General features: G+C 36.7%; 1 protein-coding gene and 1 pseudogene across 4 annotated transcripts in view; one reads left to right on the top strand and one right to left on the bottom strand.

Annotated features, from left to right (window-relative positions):
* Positions 1–19014, top strand: part of AGBL4 (ATP/GTP binding protein like 4) — a 992639-nt gene that overhangs the window by 480319 nt on the left and 493306 nt on the right. The window lies entirely within an intron of this gene.
* Positions 14367–14485, bottom strand: LOC118606819 (annotated as a pseudogene).

Raw genomic sequence — 19014 nt, 5'->3', positions numbered from 1 at the left:
GAGCTGGGACCTACCCAGGGGTCATAGAAGTCATATCAGTGAGCCGTGGGGCTTTTCAAACAATCTGGTTGTTCTCCCTATGGCGAACAGGAGGTAGAGGGTTTGAAGGGTCTGAACGAGGGACTGGAGCACACTGCTTAGTTAAAACTACTATCCCTGGTTGACCTCAGGTACTGGAGGGAGACTTAGAAAATTTCAGAGTAAATAATTCCAATGACCAGGAATCAAAGGAACCAGTTTTGGGCTCAGGATATTCTGCTTGTACTGCATAGGTGGCCATGCACTGGAGAGATGTCACCGCTGGGGTGATGTGAAATCTGGCGTCACCCCAGCGGCATGAGGGAGGAGGAGGAGGAGGACGGTGGCATTGTGTGTTGTCACTCGGTTCTTCCCTGCTGACGCAGCAAAGAATTACAGGTTGGCAAGATTTAGAAAAAGTAAGATTTATTGAAAGTACACTTTAGAAGGAGACGGACCATGCTAGGGAAGGCCACAGCCCTGCGGAATTTAGGAAATCAAGAGATAAGACAGTAAGCCCCAAAGAGAAGAGTGTGTTTCCAGCCAGGAATGCTGTAACAATGCAGAAAAGGGAAGGTCTGTTCATATTTGGGCTCTGGTGGGAGGTCCCAGATGATCTATATGTGAGGTCACCTTGACTGACAGTTGACTGCTATATAACCCTTTGCCTATTGAGCATGTGCTTACCCAGAATTCGGTTTGTTATAATTAGATTCATGAACTTCTAGGCATACTCATGAGATTATAATGATGGTATAATGGGACTAAAGTTATGGGTAGCACTTCCTGCGCATGCGTTTCTAGCTGCTTTAGCCAGCAGCTTTTATGGCCTTTGTGCTCTAGGATTTGAGGTAATCTATAACCCTAAAAGAGGGAGGTATTTCTGGGAGGTGCTTAAGGATGGTCTTCAAGGGAAGTTTCTATGGTTACAGAGCTGGGCACCTGTCACTCAGGCCTTACTAACTACTCTAACAGAGGAACTTAGTTTCCAAAATGACACTACAAAGTGTAGGACCAGAGATAGGGGTCCTAATTACCAGTGTGAGAAAGGCCTACATAATTTTGTAATCTAGGTTCTTTGAATTGCATCTGACCGCCTTTCCTAAGTCAATTTACAAGTGCCCTCTGAGTGTAGAAAGATAGCCCTGCTTGGGACACAGACCTGGGTGGTGCAAGGGCGGCCTGCATAACCTCACTTCAAGCCTGAGACCTAGCCGGTGCTTTGTCACTCACCTCGCTTTTATCTCCCTGAATCACTACCCCTCCTACAAGCCTGTAGGCTCTCCATTCTTCCCAAGCATGCCTGTGGATTTTTTTCCCTCCTAATTATATTTGTAAATATAATTTGATTCCTTGGTGGGCTAAAATTAGGTTTCTTCCCTTTTCGTAAGTAAGCAAGTATGTGAAGCTTCTTCCTTTAAGCCACTGGCTGGCCTTGAAAGTATAGTTTTCACTGGAAACCTGGGGGCAGCAACTTTTCTTCTCTGTCGAAGTGTTATGGAAATTCAGAGATCTGGATGCCATTTTGTGACTTTGGTTTGGTTACTGCCTCTCTCTGAGCCTGAGTTTTCTAATGTATGAAATAGGGACGAGGATAGGGAATTTGGAGGGGATATGATCTAGTGGCAGCTTGCTTCCTTGTTCTCTTTCTCAAACTGACATGCAACAGTAGAATCACATTGAGCTCACATATTCTGCGTAGTGTGGGGCAGTGTGGTTTAAGAGAATGAGCATGGGCTTCGGGGTCACAGGGCTCTGGTTTGAAACCTGCCTTCCTACTTCTGTCTGAATGACCTGGCAAAACTTATTTAGTGTCAAAAGACATTAGTTCACAGAAAACTCATCTCTTTCTCTACCTCTTATGTCCTGTCCCCTCTCTCACCAGGGCTGTTCTCCAGCCTTGGCTGCTCCTCTGGGTGGTCCAAGGCGTCAACTTTGTGTTGCCTTAAGCCCTCGAAGCTTACTAACACTGATAAATTATGATTCCCTTCATCCCTAGTCCTCTTCCTTCTGGCTCCGAAGTGCACTTGCTGCCACTAGGCTGTGCCTTCCTAATCAGAATTTTAGGTCACCTGTGATGATGACAGATGAGACAGAAGAATGGCAAAGGCTACCTTCTGGCGCTCCTTTGTTAGGGCCACAGAGGGAGCCTCGTGTGACCACCCGGGTGCCATCGTGTTCCCTGGATAGGTTCTGGGGCATTTCTCAGTGTTCTATTCATTGGCTCAGGACAGTGGTGCCCACATCCCAGTTGTAACTGATGAAATTTGACACTTACCACCATGACCCTACCTTGCAGCAACCAGCTCCTTACCTCCCTGCCCAGCCACCTGAGGTGGGGTTCTCCACTCAGCGATGTGCTTCCCCTTTCAGCTACCATTTGTTCACTTGTCTACTCAATCACTCATTAATCAGACCCTCATCCATTTATTTAAATTGACAGGGCCACCAGAATGATAACAAACATAGTTTTTGTGATTTCTCACAAGGCTAGGCACTTTCCATAGATGATCTCACTCATTTTGGTTAGAAGTATATGTTCTGCAGTCAAAATGCCTGGATTCAAATTCTGAAACTTCTATTCATAGTTGTGTGACCTGAGGCCAAATCCTTAACTTTTCTGGGCTTTGCTTTTCTTGTCTATAAAAAAGGGACACAAATACTACCTACAACATGACAGTTGTTCAAGGAATAAGTGAGCTAATACACACAAAAAATGCTCAGGTTAGGACCTGACACATAGTAAATAATACAAATTAGCTATTATTACTAAAGCATATCATATCTTGTGAATACTATTATTATCCCCATTGAGGGATGTGGAAACTGAAACCAAGAAAAGTTAAAATATTCCAAGTTTAAATAACTGATAAATAGTAGAGCTATGATTCAAAACCAGGCAGTCTTATTTGTGATCTGTAGTATACACAGTAGAGTCTTGAGATTAGGTGGCAATAACGGTGAAGAAATGTCTAAGGTAAGATGTTTAAAAGAAAATTTTTAAAAAGCCAGGTGATATCTCAGATATTTAAAGGTTATTTTTTCCTGCCCTTACCTTCTAATTATACTCATGACTTCCTGAAACAACCATTTTAACCTGTGACTTTCTAAAAGAATCCTTCCTCCAGCCAGCCACCAGATACCTCTCGCCTTTGCAGTATTATTTTCTTTACCGGTAACACCACTTTTGCCTGCTCCTAGATGATGCTGGACTCACTCCATCCTGTCTTTCTTGCCACCCTCTCTTTGACATTTCTGTTAGTCCATCAGATACTCCTTCTGGGGCTTCCTAGAGAGAAGTGTCTTGTTCTGTCACCACCATCACCACCAGCCCCACTACCTTTGTCCTCAGTAAGATCTCAGCCTTGAATACTCTCTCTGCCTCTCTGCCCCTCTGCCTATGAAAGTCTGCTCTTCCTTCAGGGCCTGACCTCAGTGCCTTCCCCTCTGTGAAGCCTTCCAGGGCTCTCCAGGCAGTTAGACAATCCATGCTCTTTGTACTCCATTCCTCCTGAACTCCTCTCTCACAGCACATCATGAAGTTGTCATTGCCTCTTTCTAGGTCTGTCTCAGCTTAATCCTTGAGGTCAAGATCTGTGTCTCGTTAATATCAGGGTTGTTAGCAATGAGCATAGCTCTGAGAAATCAGCAGGTGTGTGTAAATTAGATAAGCCAAGTGAAATTGCACTGCAATTGCCTAGGCCGTTGAGCGAGAGTAAGAGGTATAAGAGAGGTGGAGATAAAGAGCTTAATGCTCATTAAAGCCAATGCTAGATTCAGGCTGCTTTTAAAGGCAAGCCTTCTGACCTAGACTAACTCCTTCCTTTCCTTCCTTCCTTCCTTCCTTCCTTCCTTCCTTCCTTCCTTCCTTCCTTCCTTCCTTCCTCCCTCCCTCCCTCCCTTCCTCCTTTCCTCCTTCCTCCCGTTCTTCCAGAAATGATTAAATGTGTGTGTGTGTGTGTGTGTGTGTGTGTTTGGTGCTAGAATACAGAAGAATAAGCCCTGCTCCTTGCCCAATATTACCTTTTCATGAGGTTTTCTCAATGGCGGCTCGCTGGGTTACCCAAAGGCCCCTGGTCTCTAAAGCCCTCTAACTTAGCCCCTCAGACTCTCTCCCTCTGCCTTTTGAGAGTGCTAACATAGCCCTGGTATCCTCAGGGAGTCATTATCAGCCAGCAACACATTAGCCCAAATTTTTTTCCTAGTCTTTTTTTCATGGATTCCAGAAGAGAACACATTGACAATGTTCAAATATTTTCATGCCACCGCTTTATGTCACGATTAGTTTTGCTGGTAGAGAGGCTAGGAGAAGGTATAATCTGTACTTCACAGAAAGAAAAACCAAGGCTCAGAGAACTTGTGAAACCCAGTTTCTTTCAAGTCAGTCCATGCTCCTTCTAAAATGTGACCCAGCTTCTTCTCTGGCAGAACCATTTTCAACAGGGTTCAGTCTATTTTGCATGAAAGAACTAGCTCATTCTGGGTTGGCAAATGGCATATGGAGATAAAATGGTGAGAAAGTTGCTGCTGAGAAAATAACATGTTCAGTGTTGTGTTCTAAAAAGCAGTAATTCCAGTAATTGCTGACTTCTACATTTTTGTTTTTGTTTTTCCACTTTGTCCCCCATGCCTTAATGTATGTAGATGGTTAGGACTGACTCCTTCCTGAAAATATCTGTGAGTTACTGTTTTTCTTTAATGCATAAGGCTTCTGGGTCAGACCCAAAGGTACCCTAGGAAACTTAATTTATTGATCATATTGTCAATTATTCTTTCTCCATGCCAAGCCCTGGCTGGGCACAGAAAATATTAAAAAGCTTGGAACATTCCCTGCCCTCATGAAGCTCACAGTCTTGTGACAGAGACACACATAATTTCACCAAATAACTGATACAGAGAAGATATAATTGCACCAAATTCGAGACACCATTGCATGTCACACAGGTACGCCTAAAATCACAGGTGAAGGAGCCACTTTTACATGGGGTATCAAGGAAGACATTCTACTCAGCAAGTCTTGCATTGAATCTTGAAAGCGTATTACTTGGGTGTTCAGGGTCGGGAAGGGCATTTCAGCAAAGGCAGTGTGGCATGTGCCCAGAAATAACAGTTTGATGTGTTCCAGGAACAACAAGCAACACTTTCCCTACGGCTTCTCCTGAAACTAATGAATAGTCATGAGGAGACATAAGACTAAATAAGTATTGGGAGATGTGTTAAGTTTATATCACAGACTACTTTAATGTAAAGGAAGGTCTCAGGAGGGAGGCGACTTACTTAGCTAGTTAATGCATGTCATATTCTTGTCTGTTAGGAATGGAGGGGAATGAATTCTTATAAAGAAACATATTGGATGAGCATGTTCAAGTCTTGTGATATCTTCAAGCTTATTTTGTCACCTGTAAAATGGAAATAATATCTGACCTGCCTATCCTATAGGGTTATTTTGAGAAGAAAATAAAGAAATTGGTATGATAGTAATTTGTGAATTAAAAAAACTTTTTCATTATAATTATTTATATTTTTACTATAATATCAGGTTTACATTCTCAATAGACATTTAATATCCCACAGATAACAGAACTAGTATCTGCACTAAAAAGTTTTATGATTAGTTTTCCAATTATTATTAGAAATTTATTTAGTACTAAATTTATTTAGTACTAAATTTCATGGCAGTAACGCTACTATAAGCATAGAGATAGAAAAAGGAAGGAAAGAAAATGATATTTATGATCGTTTTTCTGCTAAATACTTGCTAGATTTTTTACTTACACTTAAATCATTCTCTCAGTACTCCCGTGATGGCAGGTATTATTTTTCCATTTTATAGATGAAACTAAGGTTCAAAGTTATAATAACTTATTAAAAACCATTCAATTAGTAAGTGGCAGAGCCAGGATATATAACCTAAGTATCCTTTAACCCAAATTATATATTCTCTATATATTGAGTTTGTTGGAGAAAGAAGGCAGTGAGGCAAAGGAGATAGGAAATGTTTGCGGATGGGAATAAATATGGCATGTATTTGAGAGAGTGAGGAACACTTCTCAGCTAGGAGAGAGGAGGGAGATTTAGGATCATTGAAAAAATTTGGCCAAAATGTCTTGAAAGTCATAACACAGTTTGTTTTGCTCTTGACTTATAAGCTTGAGCCACTAGGTGTTGAATAGGGGTGATCTAAGTAAGACTGTATTGAGGGGAAGAGTAAGCCAAACGAAGAAAGCTTTAGAGAAAAGCAATGACCTAAACCACATTGGTGCTGACTAAGTTTGATAAAAATCGTAGTGAAGTAATACATTTTATTATTCTGTTTATATCTTTTAAAACATCAAATCTTAGAGTATATAGCCAGCAAAAAATGTTCTTATCAAGTTCTACAGACCTCATATTATTAGAAATTGCACAGTTTTATAGTCATCATGTTAGGTTACTAAATGAACTTCAACCTGAATCCCTAGCCTAGTTTCCGTCCGTTTTTTGTTGTTGTTTTTTATTCGTTTGTTTGTTCATTTGTTTGTTTGTTTTTCCCCCTGTAACTATGCTGGACCACTAGGTCTTGTGCCTGGAAAGCTTTTCCTTTCTTTTCTGTCAACCAATATATGTCCAACTATTAAGGCTCAACTCTATCTTGACATTTTTACCTTGACTTAATGCAGATTTAACTAATGCTTTTTCTTCTATTTCCAGTAGCTTCTCATTATGCTTAAAGTAGCATTCAAACTCCTAATCACAGTGTATAAGGCCCTGTATAATTTAATCTGTACCTACTTCTCTAGCTTCATCTTCTCTTTCCTTCCCATTTCTCATTAAGCTCCAGCCATACTGGCCTCTTCACTTGTTTCAGATATTCCAAACTTATTTCCTATATTAGGATCCTGGATAGAATTCGAAGAGAATTTAACAAAGGGACAAAGTGTTGGCAGGATGTAAGGAAAACACAAAGTGTAATGCAGTACTTGGAGCTAGTGCTTTGGAGGCACCGTTACCTCCACAGACTTGATGAGACAAAGAGAGGAAGCAGTTATCAGACCCCAAAATAAATGGGTGCATTTGAGAGGGTCACCTGACAGGAGCTGAGAAAGACAGATTAAGAGACATAATTAGTTTAAGGTGACCCCTCAAGAAAGGATCCGAGGAAATAAAGAGTCAAACCATTCTCTCTATAATCCATATCTTTCTGGGGCTCTCTACTGTGTAACTTGACCTGGAAGGTGAAGGGAACCCTTTTTATTTAGTAGGTTGAAGCATTTGCCCCAATCAACAATTATATAAGGTTCTACTCAATACATACAAGTCAACTTTCGGAGGCAAAGAGCAGAGCTGAGAAGGATGAGAGGGGAATCTGAAGAAGCAAATAGAAGATATCCAACATATCTCTCTACCTAGAGCACTCTTACCCTGATCTTCAAGTGATTTTCTTGTCATTTTTAGCTCAGCTCAAATGTTAGCTTTTCACATAAGTCTTCTCTGACTACCCAAACAAAAGTCGCATAACCCCAAACACCAGCAGCAGTATTAAATCATTATTTTTCATTTTATTCACCCCTGAACTTATCTGTTCTATTTTTCTTATTTATTTTCTGTCTCACTCCACTAAACTGTAGGCTTTATGCGAGCGGGGATCTTACCTGTTTGTTTTGCTGCCATATTGCCAGCACCTAACACAGTGCCTGATGCATATTTGTCACTCACTAATTCTTTGCAAAATAAATGAATTCATTCATCTTTCTCTTCATATCAGCTTGTACTTCTTTGTACTTCTCTCATGGCATTATCACAGTCTGACTTGTACTGTAATTGTTTAGACATATTTCTTTGGTAACTTCTTGAGAATAACAACATTAATTCTTCTTAACTCTCAATGTCTGGTAGAGGGTCTATTAAGTAGTAGATTACTAAGATTTTGTTTAAGTGACATAACAGTTTATCTTAAAATGGGGCTGGAATTTGACACTGGTAGGAGCTCCAGGGCATTCTGTTTTGAACTCAAGAAACTATTTTGTATTATTATCTAATTGTTGGCTATCTGTATCTTGCCACCTCATTTTCTACAAGGACAAAGACCATGGTTTCTCCTCTTAGGTCCTCCAGAGCATCTCTAGATTCTCATTCAGTGTTTGTTGATTTTTACTTTAGACATATTTCTAATTAGCTTCCTTGGCTGCCTTCACAATTCACATTAAAATATAAGAAGGAAAATAGAAAAGATAAAGGACTGCCACAGCAAGTAGATTAACAGCTTACGTGAGCAGCAGCCAGTAGTCCGAGAACAAAACAGGAAACAGAAACAGCTTAAATTCAAGCTCCATAAGAGTGTAGACCTTTACTCTCTTGTTTCTTATCTCTCAAGTATCTGGAAATGTCCCTAATATGTGATAGTATTAATAATAATGATAATTAAAAACTGTAGTATGGAGCTATTAAGTGGCAGATACCTGATTTACACCTAGATTTTGTTTCAGAGTCCATGCTCAATATGTATTTGTTGAATTAATGTACAAAGAAAAGAATGATTGAATTAAATGTGTTACTTCTCAGTTTCCAACTCATTTGATTTCATCATGCAATGGTATTTATGCTTAAGAAGAAATGCAATTTACATTGTATTTGCAATGTTTGTTAAACTGAATATAACTGAATCTAAGTGGAGTGAAATTAATAATACTCTCCCTTTTTTAATACCAGTAAATGTTACTGTGCATTCCTGTTGTGATTAAATAACTTCATTAAAACTGTGTTTCTCCCTTGACTTTCTATCACAGTAATTAAAGCTGTTTCTTAACTCTCTGAAATGGTATTCACCTTTTAAAAGCCCCGAGAAGGAGTACAAATATTTAGTCCTAGTTTTACAAGATGGCAATTTTCCCTTAGGCACAATCCCATCGCATTTATAGCACTTGCCAGAATTACCAGTCACATGGCTCCAAAAACTGCTAAAGAAAGAAGACTAAACTTTAAGCTGAAAAATGAAAGAAAAGAAGGAAAAAGATTTGGATGCATGTGATATCACTCTGACAGTGCTGCAGAATCTCTTTCATTTACAATACATGCAGGTTGTTGGGCACATCCAAGAAGTCCTTGTCTTCATAACTTGAGAATCACCAGGAGTTTTGTTTTGTCAAGTACTTCACCAGCTGGCTTGGTTCCTCACCAATCATGTCCCTGGAGCCTGGCAGCTCTTTTCAGATGACAAAATATTTCCTTTGGGAAATCTGTGCAAGTTGGAGGGCCATATCCTTCCATTCTGCCCTATCCTGATACAATGACTACAGTTGTGGGGGTGTCATCTTAAGAAGATAGTGTAGCTTTCCTGAGATAGGTGTGTCTGAGATAAGAAGGGCATGGAAATGAAGGTGAAAGAGCCAGAGATGTTGAGCCTGGAGAAGAGCCTACCTCTGAATTTGCTAGCTCTGCGATCTTGGGCCATTCCACTCATCTGGGACACTCCAGGCCTAGGTTTCCTCATCTGTAAATTGTTCTTGTAGTATTGTTCTTATAACAGTAAAATAAAATATATATATATATATATATGTGAAAGTACCAAATCAATTATAAAGCTCTACCTAATCATTATTGTTTTATTTCTATCTAAATAACTTGTGATAAACATTCAGTCAAAAAAGTGGTCTATTACAAAAAGTGTTAGCCTCAAAGTTGGAAGGCTTGAGTACAAAATTTAATTTTGCCATTTGATAGCTGGATGACTATGCTATTAACTTAGTCTTCTCAACTTCAACTTTCTAATCTATATAACTAGAATTCATAAGATCATTCAAGAAACAGATTTTGAGCCCTTGTTTTGTGCATGGACATGTGAGATAAAAAATGCAGGTACTTAACTTATATCTTGTGAAGGAGACAATAAGTTAAAACAGTGAGGGTTATAACTTGTAATCAGGTGTCATCACTCTATAGAGATGTGGGTCTAACCCGGCCTCATGCATCATTGCCTATTTCCAAACAGTAATGAAGTAACAAATAATAAAAAAGAATAGATTGTTAAAACAGTTTCTTGTCAAGACTCTATTCACAGTTCCATTCGACCCTCATAATATACTGTAGTCTGATGGGATAGGAAGAGCAGTAACATTGTTACCCCCACATTCATTCACCCACCTATTTATTTAACACATTTATTGAGACAATTATTGTACCTAAAATGCTGTAATTGCTTTTCAATTGTAAATATTTGTATCATTTCCCCATGTGCTTTTCATTCACAAAAAAAAATCTGAAAGGTCCTTATTGGATTTCCCCTGTGCAGCTGTATGGAGAGGAAAAAAACCTTGAACTTAAAGACAAGGAGCCTGGTGATTGATCTTCTGCTTTACCAGGACTGGCTGAGGAGCTCTGGCTTAGTTATTGAGTCTGGCACAGAGCAGGTTCTCAATAAATGGCAAGAGAATAGAAGAATAAATAATTGGATTATGCCACTTCATGAGCCTCACTTTGCTCACCTGTAAAATGGAAACAGTAATTCTTGGAGCCCAAAATGGTTGTGAGATTTAAATAAATTATTGTACCTAAAAAGTGTTCCTATAAATGAAAAATCAATAACTGTGTCTGCTTGAGCTCCATCCTCTTCTTATCCAGTGTAGATGGCCATAGTTCTTCCTTGGCAATTACCTGCTCTTATCTAGCTTGCCTGAGTAGTTTCTGTAACCTTTCCTTTTGGACAGATTACTCTGGTTGCTATGTTGATAATGGCTTATAAGGTCTATACATAAGGAAACCAGTTATGAAGTTCTTTCTGTTATTAGACAGAATGGTGATGAACCAGAGTGGTAGCAGTGGATTGTTTATTGGATATATTTTTAAAGTAAGCCCAATAGTATTTCTTAAAGGATTGGATGTATATGAAAGATAGAGAGGAGTCAAGGATGATTCATGATTTTGCTTTGAGTTAGAAGAATGGAGTTGCTGTCCACTGAGATGGGAATGGCTGTGCATGGTTTAGGTTTGCAGAGGTAAGATCAGAAGTTCAGTTCGGAGCGTGTTAAATTAGAGATGTTTATTAGAATCCAAATGAAAATGTGAGTCTGGAAATAGAGAAGGAGGTTTGAGCTAAAGATATAAATTATAAATTTGGTCAACAGTTGCCACAGCAAGGTCAAATGAGATGAGGACAGCCATTGCTCTGACAACCAGGAGATCACAGGTGATGTTTTCAGAGCTGTTTCAGTGATGTAATAGGGAAAGAAGTCAGATTGGTGTGTTAAGGAAAAAGTCAGCATCCAAGGAGTAGTGACAGTCAATGTGGATTAGTCTTTAAGTATTTTGAAAGTGGAGGGGAAGGGCAAAGGAGGCATGAGGTGAAAGAAGAGAACTGATATTTTAATTAGGCTATAATTTTGGCACATTGTCCTCTTAACATGCTTTTCTCCATTAGCTTCTGCAAACACCGTCTTCAACTGTTTCTTCTCTAGTTCTCCTTCTGCCTGCTTTGTAAAGGTAATGTCTGCATTTTTTTTCTCTCCCTTTGGACTTGGTTCAGTCATCTAGCAAAGAAAGATATAAAACCCTAACCTGGCATACAAGATTCTCCAAGATCTGGCTCAGGTATGTTAGTGTAAGTTTCTCCCTCCCACACTCTCTCTCACATACATTCTAAGCTCTTTCCACTCTGAATTGATTTCCGGACCTGGAACTTCTCACTTTCACGCTTCCATGCCTTTACGCATGTCTTCACTTTGTTTAGAAGCCCCTCCCTGCTCCCTTTCTTCATGTATATAAATCTTCCTTCTCATTCAGGACCCTACTCATGCTCTATTTCTCCCATGCAGTCTCAAACTTCCCTCCATTACCCGTAGGAATTAGAGCACATTCTGTTTTTTCTTATAGTAATTATTACTTTCAACTTGTCCAAAAATGGCCAATTATTATATAATAAATTATTTTATAGTGTTGATATAAATGTCCAAGATGTTGGGTGATCGCCTTCTGAAACTCTGAGATTGTGTGATTCTTTTATTACCAAATGCTATGAAGATGCTTAATTCTGACATCTTCTGCCAACTCACTCACTATGTCATTTAGCTCACCACCTCCTGTACAGATACTCTGTGGCCTTTAGAACTATTCCGCTGGCTTTGAGGACGAGGAACCTGGATTTTAGTTTTTCATTCATTGGCAGATCAAGAGTATCACTGTCAACATCAGTACCATGATTATTAACCTGAGTATCATTCTCTTTATACAAAATGAAGATTACAGTCTCTGCTGTGGACAACAGTAATACAATCACATCCTGAAATATCACCCTGTTTAGGATGTCTTCCTGGTGTTCTCACATCAACTTCCTCCATCTCTGTGTTTTAACATTATTTTGTATTTATCACACAGTATTACTTAGTCTCTACCATATGGTTAATATTAGAGATGGTTAGTGTCATATTAACAGGATGGGATTTAGATTGAAGTGGATCTGGGTTCACATTCTTGTGCTGGTATTTCTTAGCTATGTGACCTTGGATATAATTATGTAATGCCTCTGATCATTAGTATTATGATCTATAAAATGGTGACTTTATTAGAAAAAACGAAATGATAAATATAAAACATCTGGCAGACTGCTGGATACATATCAAGTTACTCGGTAAATATTTGTCAATTCCATTTCATTGAATTGATCCAGTCCATGAAGCATTCTCTCTGCTTCTAATGCCATGAACTATTTCGGGGACGAAATCGGATCATCGATTTCACTTTTATTAAGTGAAAAGGATTACCGTTTTAACCTGCTGTGAACCTCATAGTGGACTTATTGTCTGAAGGGCTAGCATATTTTTGTATTTAAATAGGACAAATTGAATTACAGCATAAACAGCAGTAGAAATTCCTGCAGAGTAATATTTTTCAAGATAAACCGTTATCCCTTCCAACCATATATAGAGACACAGTGAAGCTTCTGTATTTATGTTTTCATTAAAAACAAGATGATTAATTTCACAAGTTAATTTATTGTATTCATCACAACAGCTAAATTCAAATTAAATAGTCTAGTGCTTAAAGATATTAAAGACTGACTTATAGAAAAGAGTCTGTAATTTTGGTGCTATTTCTTAGTAAGAGCCTATAGTTATTTTCCAGCAAGACATCTAAAAGGATTTTATGGTTCTCTTTTTCCTGATGCATTATTTTTAGGGATTTTTAAGGCAGTCCCTGGTTACTTTCAGAAATTGAATTCTCTAATACGATATACTCTGGGAGCAGGGTGTGAACAGGTTGCAACAAGTTGGTAAGATCTACATTTGAATTCTGGCTTTGGGCAAAGTCCTTTACGTCTTTCCACACCTTCCTCATCTGTAATATGGGGACAATGAAACTTAGTTTTCAGAGTAATTGGGTCACATGAGTTGAAGTGAGTGAAATGCTTGGCACCTAGTAAATGTTTCTTTTCAGATTGTCTACACTTGCTTTCCAAGGCCTAAGGCTTGTTGTTTCTTTCCTGTGTGCTTACCCTTAAATAATTATCATAGCCTAATGAGAGATCATATGAAAATTTAAATTTGGGATCTTGTTCTTAATTGCTTTGGATTAAAAATATTTCTTTATAGTTTAGACTATGACTTTTTTTCATAATTACTGTTAATTTATCTGGTCAGAAAAGTAATATATGTTTATATGCAGAAAGTTTAGAATATTTAAAAAGTATAGAAAAGCCTAAAGAAAAAAATTACCTAAAATATCATAATTCAATGGCCACAACTGTTACCATTATAGTTTATTCCACTTGTGTACATGCCTGTGCAGTGTGTATGCATGTTTGTTGTATATCTTTCATTTTATAAAATCGAGATCATAAAAATCTGGGTTTTTGTTTTTTGAAGTTTTTTCACACAGGAATATCTCATAAACATTTTTATATATCATTGTAGTTTTCAGAAATACTATTTTAATGACAACAAAGTATTTCATCATATACATGAAACTTACTTAAAAGAAATCTATTTTTTATCCATTTACATTGTTCCTAAGTATTTGCTCTGTGTAATGTAACAACCTGTCATCTCAGCAATGAACATTCCTGCATGTGAATTTCAATGCAGTTATCTTTGTTTCCAAGGATAAATGTTTAGCAGGGTAATCACAGGGTCAAAGAGTATGAACAGCAACATATTGTCAAATTGCTCTCTAGAAAAAATATTTTACCAATTTGTACTCCTATTGAACTCTGTAAAAGTGTGTTCATTTGTTAACTCCTGGTCACACTGAGTATTATAATATTTTTATTTTTATTTATTTATTAATTATTTTAGACGAGGCAACCCTTGGTTGACCTCACAGATTGCAAGGACCTTGTCAGCTTACAATCCTTTATTTATTTTAATTTTTTATTTTTTTTACACCTATAGCACCTGATCTTCTTAGATGGTCTCCCATCCAAGTACTAACCAGGTCCAACCCTGCTTAGCTTCTGAGATCAGACAGGATTGGGTTTGTTCAGGGTGGCATGGCCGTAGATGGGTATATAATATTTTTAACGGTTGCCAATTTTATAGAGGAATATAGTATTTTAGAGTTTTCTTTTACATTTATTTAAATGTAAAATGTAACTGGGATTAAACACTTTTTGTATGTTTATTGGTATTTTTATCCTTTCTATAATGAATCTCATTTTTCTAAAAATATATTCATCTTTTTTTATTAATTTATAAGATCACTTTATATATTAATAATACCAATCTCTATCTATAACATGAAGATAGAAATCGTTGAAACATGAAGTACTTTGATGTCTTATGACTGTAAGGTAGATGTTCCCAGTGGAGTTGAACTTGGTCACTTTTTAAGATCCCCTCCCTTCCCAAATCATATGAATGTGTGATTTATAATCACTGCGATTCTCCTTTATTTCACTTATGGAGATGAAGTACTTAGAGTCAGAAGTGTTACCCAGACACTTAAGATTCTCTTTATTCCTCTTAATCCTGGGCCAATCTAATGGAAAATGAAAAGTTGTCATGAGTTCCTTTTCAAAATCTGTGTTCCTTCTCATCCACATTTAAAATAATTTCCTTGAACTCTTTCTTTTAGTAGGCACACTTTTTGAGTTTTCAATATTTTCTATTTGCATTTTACATTTTTCAATAACTCTTCAACACTGTTCGCACCACTCCAATAAAACTGCTCTTCATAGGTGAACAGTTACTTTCTTGTTTCCAAATCCAACGGATAATATCTTTCCTCATCTTTTAGCTGTATTTGCGTCTGTTGACCACATGTCCTGAATTTTTGAATTTCAAGCAGACCACTCTCTTATTTGTTTTTATCCTCTGTAGCTCCTCTGTAGATTCTTCTCCTTTTGCCAGTTTCCTAAGTGCTGGTAATCTTCAACTTGCTTGATCCTCATTTTTATCAATTTTTGAACTCTGCTAGGGAAGTTCAAATAATCCATTAGTGTTAATTACCAGCTATATGTTTCTTCCTGGTTCTCTGACTTCATATATAAACCTATATTTCCTTCCATCTACTTGTTTCATATCTCTTCTTTAATATATTGTAGGCACATCAAATCACATTCAAAACTAGACTTATGACCATCTCCATAAACTGATGCTCCTTCATTGTCTCCTATTTTGGAAAATGTCACTTCTACTCATTTACCTACTAAGGCAGAATCCAGAGTATTAGTCTTGATTCTGCTCTTTCCAGAATCCTGTCAATTCTTCTACTTCCTAAGTATTTCTTCAAAACATATGTTGTTAAATATACCACTCTCTTACTCTGGACATTTGCACATGCTAAAAGAATCTACCTCGCAGACTATTCTGACATCTTCAGATCTCGGCTTCCCCTGAGAAATCTTCCTAGGCCTCTAATTTGAATTAGTTGTTTCTTTGATGTGCTACCATTACATCTAGATTTCCCCAAGAGAGCATTTAACGCACTCGTTATTGCTCATTTGATTCTCCATCTTACAGTAGATGAGAAGCTCCATAAGAACTTTGTCCTTTTAAATAAGATCAGCTTTATTGATTTGTAATTTATGTACAATAAACTGGACACATTTTAAGGATAGAGATCAATGAGTGCTGACAAATTTACCGTGGAATTTACCAAATACACCCATGGAACCGCTATCACAATCAAGATAGAATGCCATCACCCCAAAAAGTTCTCTTGTGCTTCTTTCCAGTCAACCTTCATCGCTGACCCCTTGACTCAGGCAACCATTTATCTGCACTCTTCCATTGTAGATTAGATTTGTCATTCCTAGAGTTTAGTATAAATGAAATAATAAAGTGTGTATTATTTGATGCCTCGCTTCATTACTCAATAGTATGTTTTGCAGGTATTGGTGGTTCATTTGTTTTCATTGCAGAGTAGTGTTCCATTCTGTGAATATACTAAAACTTTTAAAATTTGTTCATTGTTTATATAAATTTGAGTTGTGTTGAAATAATAAAACTACTATGAAGATTCAATGTAAGTTTTTGTGAAGACATTTATTTTTTTAAATTTTATTTCATGGTGGTAAGAATACAATATGAGATTTACTCTCTTTATAAATTTTTAAGTATACAATGCATTATTATTAACTATAGGGACAGTATTGTACAGAAGAGATCTAGAATTTACTCATCTTGCATAATTGAGACTTTTTGTCCATTAATTAACAACTTCCTACATCCCCCTTCTCCCTGGCCCTGGGAACCACCTTTCTAAAGATCTCTGATTATATGCATTTTACTTTCTTAGATACCTTATGTAAATGGAATCATGCAGTATTTATCCTTCTATGACTGGCTTATTTCACTTTACTTAATGTTTTCAGGGTTCATCTGTGTTGTCCTATATTGCAGGATTTCCTTCTTTGTTAAGGCTGAATAACATCTTAATGTATATATGTACCATGTTTTCTTTTAGTCATTTGTCCTTGCAGATTAAGGTTGTTTCTATATGTTGACTATTGTGAACAGTGCTGCAATCAACATAGGAGTGCAGATATCTCTTTGAGATCCTGACTTCAAATATTTTGGATGAATACCCAGAATTTGGATTGCTGTATCATATGATAGTTTTATTTTTAATTTTTTGAGCACTCTTCATACTCTTTTTCACAGTGGTGACACCATTTTGTATTACCCAAACAAGTGCAGAAGGGTTCCAATTTCTCTGCATCTTTCCCAACATGACATATTTTTTTTTTTGATAATAGTCATCCTGACAGGTATGAGGTGATGTCTCATTGTGGATTTGATTTATGTTTCCCTCATGATAAGTGATGTTGAACATTTTTTCATATACCTATTGGCCATTTATTTGTATGCTTTCTTTAGAGAAACGTCTATTCAAGTTCTTAGCACATTTTTTAATTGTTAGTTTTTTTTACTATTGAGTTGTAAGAGATTCTTATATATTTTGAAGATTAACTATTTATCAGATATATGAGTTGCAAATATATCTCTCATTCAGTAGGTTGCCTTTTTATTCTGCTGATTGTTTCTTTTGCTGTGCAGAAGCTTTTTAGTTTGATATAATCCCATTTATTTAGTTTTGTTTTTGTTGCCTATGCCTTAGTATCATATCCATGAAAGTATTGCCAAGACTAATGTCACCAAGGTTTTCCCCTGTTTTCTTTTAAGTGCTTTACAATTTGGGGTCTTACATTTAAGTCTTTAATCCATTTTGAGTTGATTTTTGTGAACAGTGTAAGATAAGGGTCCAATTTCTTTTGTATGTGGATATCCACAGTTTTATTTTTTTGTCCCCAAATTGTTGTTGAATTGGTGTGTTTGTGAGTGGGAGGAGGGTCCAGGGCCTCCTACTCCACCATCCTTCTGCTATTACTCCACAGTACCATACTCTTAATTTCTGTAGCTATGTCATATATTTCGAAACCACGAAGTTGAAGGCATTCAATTTTATTTATTTTTATTTCCATCTAGGTGTGAATTAATGAATTGTACAGTAATTATATTTTAACTTTATAAAAATCTGACAAACTGATTTCTAAAATGGTTGTGCGTACTATTTTTATATTCCCACTGGCAATAATGAAAGTTTTAGTTGCACTATACTCTCGTAAACACTTGTATTTTTAATTTTAGTCCTTCTAGTGAGTATGTAGTGGTGTCCAATGTAGTTCCTATTTTAATCTCCTAGTAGCTAATTATGATATGCTTTTTTAAAAGAGCTTGTACATTTATTTATGTTCTTTGGTTAAAAGTCTGTTCAAAGCTGTTGCCCTTTTGCTGATATAATTGTTCATCTTATTAATGAATTGCATAAGTTATTATGCTTTCTCAATATAAATTCTTTGTCAGATACATGGTTTATAAATATTTTCTCTTTTTCTGTGGTTTTTCTTTTCATTTTCTGAGTGGTCTCTTTCAAAGAGTAGAAATATTCAATTTTCATATAATTCATTTTATCGTATTATTTTCTTTTGTGGTTCATGCTTTCTCTATCCTACACAAGAAATCATTGCTTACCTTAAGGTAAAAAAAATTTTTTCTCCTATTTTTTTCTAGAAATGTTATAGCTTAAGCTTTTATATGAAGATCTATGCTCTCCAGGTAATTGTTCCATATGATATATTAGGGTCAAGGTGTATAATTTTTTCCATATGGACATCCAGTTGTTTTAACATTCTTTTTTGAAAAGACATCCCTTTTCTGACTGAATTATCTTGGCTGTGATGTTAAAAATCAGTCAATCATATTCTATTTCTATTCATATTCTATTTCTGGACTCTATTTCATTGATCTATATGTCTATCATTGGCTAATTTCATACATTGTCGGTTTCTTCGCTTTTATAAAAAGTCTTGAAATGAGTAGTTAAGCTCTCCAACCTTGTTTTTATATGTCAAAATAGTTGTAGCTACTCTGATTTTTTTTTTTTTTTTTTTTTTTTTTTTTTTTTTTTTTTTTTTTTTGCATTGCTGTCTAAATTGTAGAACCAACTTACCATTTGGGATTGCATTTAATCTATAGGTGAATTTTAGGGAAATTGTTAGCCTGACAATATCGAATCTTCCAGTGCATG

The sequence above is a fragment of the Rousettus aegyptiacus genome, unplaced genomic scaffold, assembly GCF_014176215.1.
Source record: "Rousettus aegyptiacus isolate mRouAeg1 unplaced genomic scaffold, mRouAeg1.p scaffold_m13_p_1, whole genome shotgun sequence".
Classification (NCBI taxonomy): Eukaryota; Metazoa; Chordata; class Mammalia; order Chiroptera; family Pteropodidae; genus Rousettus; species Rousettus aegyptiacus.
This window is presented reverse-complemented; position numbering and strand designations above follow the sequence as displayed.